Consider the following 3,362-nt stretch of genomic DNA (forward strand, 5'->3'; position numbering starts at 1 on the left):
CAGCCCTTTCTGTTTCAGTCCACTAACCTGACAGTCACTTATCCTGAATGCAAATGTGTGGCTTTCAGCATCTGTTGCTTGTTTCACATTGTCTCTTCTTTTTCATCTGCAATTTGCGTCAGTATGAGTGGAGCTCTTGCAAAGTCTCCGTTCTTTGCGCTCTCCAGTAGCGGTACATTCCCGGGCCTTGTGCCCTTTCTGGCCACAGTTGAAGCAGGTTATCTCGGTCCCTTTATCTCTCCCTCTTGGCCAGCTAACTTTAATGTTACTTGCCTTCATCACGTTGTCGTCAGTGGAAATGGCGCTAAACTTCTCGGTGCTTTCATAGCTCCTCAACTTGGTTTTGAACTCGCCAAAAGTTGTCGGCTCGTCACTCTGCGTTATGTCGATGGCAAACGGCTTAAATGATTCGGGCAAACCTTTCAGAATCATTGCAATCAACAGCCCGTCACTTAAAGTCTCTTCAGCATTTCTCAGTGCTGTAATAGCCGTCTCAGCACGAATGATATAGTCTGTAACACTTTCGTCAGCGGCTTTCTGAAGAGAAGTTAGTTCAGTGTAGAGGCGAATCACACGTGGCTTCCCTTTACCTGCATAATGTTCCCTCAATATCTTCAACGCTTTTCTCCCATCATCTGCTGCTTCTCTCATTATCAGGTAAAGGCTTTTATCATCCAAAACCTGTATCAATTCGGCTTAGGCTTCTTCGTTTTTCTCTCTGTCTTCTTCATCTTCATCCACGCTCAATATGGCGGCTTTTAGCCCAAGCAAACGCAAGTGCCCCAAAAACTTTGTCTCCCATAACTTGTAGTTTTTTTCATCTCCGTCGAAATATAATCTATTCCATCGGCTTCCATGTTCCCTCCTGGGCCCATAACCTGTTGGTGCTGACATCTTCAGGACAGGAATACCGGTTTACTTAACGGAGGAATAAACACACATGTTCATCATTGGTGTTTTAACCAGAACGGGGGAAAATGCACTTTATTTATTTTTGCACATGCGCAGTCATACATCTCTCATAGGGCATGACTGTACCAGTGTTAGAACACAACTCAACAACATATTAGTCCACATGCCAACATGTTAGCACAGCTGAAAACGGTTGTGCTGATTTGAAGAAGCAATACAACTGGTCTTATTTAGACTAGTTGAGTATCTGGAGCATCAGCATTTGTGGGTTCGATTACAGGCTCAAAATGGCCAGAAACAAAACTTTCTTCTGGAACTCGTCAGTCTATTCTTGTTCTGAGAAATGAAGGCTATTCCATGTGAGAAATGGCCAAGAAACTGAAGATCTCGTACAACGCTATTTACTACTCCCTTCACAGAACAGTGCAAACTATCTCTAACCAGAATAGAAAGAGGAGTGGGAGGCCCTGGTGCACAACTGAGCAAGAGGACAAGTATATTACTGTCTTGTTTGAGAAACAGACGCCTCACAAGTCCTCAACTGGCAGATTCATTAAATAGTACCCGCAAAACACCAGTCTCAACGTCAACAGTGAAGAGGCGACTCCAGGATGCTGGCCTTCTAGGCAGAGTTGCAAAGAATAAGCCATATCTCAGACTGGCCTATAAAAATAAAAGATTAAGATGGAAAAAAGAACAGACACTGGACAGATGACTTCTGCCTAGAAGGCCAGCATCCCGGAGTGTTTTGCTGGTACTATTTAATGAAGCTGCCAGTTGAGGACTTGTGAGGCGTCTGTATCAGCAAGTTGTGTTCCTCTGACAGGTTGTGTTCCTATAGGTTGTGTTCCTATATCATACCACACTAGCACCAGTGTTCCTATATCAGACCACACTAGCACCAGTGTTCCTATATCATACCACACTACCACACCAGTGTTCCTATATCAGACCACACTAGCACCAGTGTTCCTAAATCAGACCACACTAGCACCAGTGTTCCTATATCAGACCACACTAGCACCAGTGTTCCTATATCAGACCACACTAGCACCAGTGTTCCTATATCAGACCACACTAGCACCAGTGTTCCTATATCAGACCACACCAGTGTTCCTATATCAGACCACACCAGTGTTCCTATATCAGACCACACTAGCACCAGTGTTCCTAAATCAGACCACACTAGCACCAGTGTTCCTATATCAGTCCACACTAGCACCAGTGTTCCTATATCATACCACACTAGCACCAGTGTTCCTATATCAGACCACACCAGTGTTCCTATATCAGACCACACCAGTGTTCCTATATCAGACCACACTAGCACCAGTGTTCCTATATCAGACCACACTAGCACCAGTGTTCCTAAATCAGACCACACTAGCACCAGTGTTCCTATATCAGACCACACTAGCACCAGTGTTCCTATATCAGACCACACTAGCACCAGTGTTCCTATATCAGACCACACTAGCACCAGTGTTCCTATATCAGACCACACCAGTGTTCCTATATCAGACCACACCAGCACCAGTGTTCCTAAATCAGACCACACTAGCACCAGTGTTCCTATATCAGACCACACTAGCACCAGTGTTCCTATATCAGACCACACCAGTGTTCCTATATCAGACCACACCAGTGTTCCTATATCAGACCACACCAGTGTTCCTATATCAGACCACACCAGTGTTCCTATATCAGACCACACTAACACCAGTGTTCCTAAATCAGACCACACTAGCACCAGTGTTCCTATATCAGACCACACTAGCACCAGTGTTCCTATATCAGACCACACTAGCACCAGTGTTCCTATATCAGACCACACTAGCACCAGTGTTCCTATATCAGACCACACTAACACCAGTGTTCCTATATCAGACCACACTAGAACCAGTGTTCTTATATATGAACACACTAGCACCAGTGTTCCTATATCAGACCACACTAGAACCAGTGTTCTTATATATGAACACACTAGCACCAGTGTTCCTATATATGAACACACTAGCACCAGTGTTCGTTGTTTCCTCAGTTTGCCACTTCGGCTTGTTGTTATTTCATTCTGTTATTTTCTTCTTGTCCCATCGGCCATGGTCATAGGAGCTTATATTAATTAATATTAATGAATCCCCTCTGTTGCAAATCAAATGCTAGGCTAGAATCATGGGGTAATAATGTCTAGATAATTCTTTCTAGTGGAGATTAGTTTATAAATTGCCTGGCAGGGCTGTGGGACAGTGGATGTGTAGGCATGATTCAAATAGAACTGTTAACAGCCATTACCCGGGTAGTATTGTGAATAACTAACGGCTATTAACCAATCAGCATCCAGGATCCAATTGTGTTATAATGAAATATCTAGTCTGGATTAAACCTCAATAGGAAGACTGTTTTATCATATGGTTTCATTCAGGTCTCTGTTTAACTAAATACTTTGTTTG

The sequence above is a fragment of the Salmo trutta genome, unplaced genomic scaffold (genome assembly GCF_901001165.1).
Source record: "Salmo trutta unplaced genomic scaffold, fSalTru1.1, whole genome shotgun sequence".
In the NCBI taxonomy this organism is placed as follows: Eukaryota; Metazoa; Chordata; class Actinopteri; order Salmoniformes; family Salmonidae; genus Salmo; species Salmo trutta.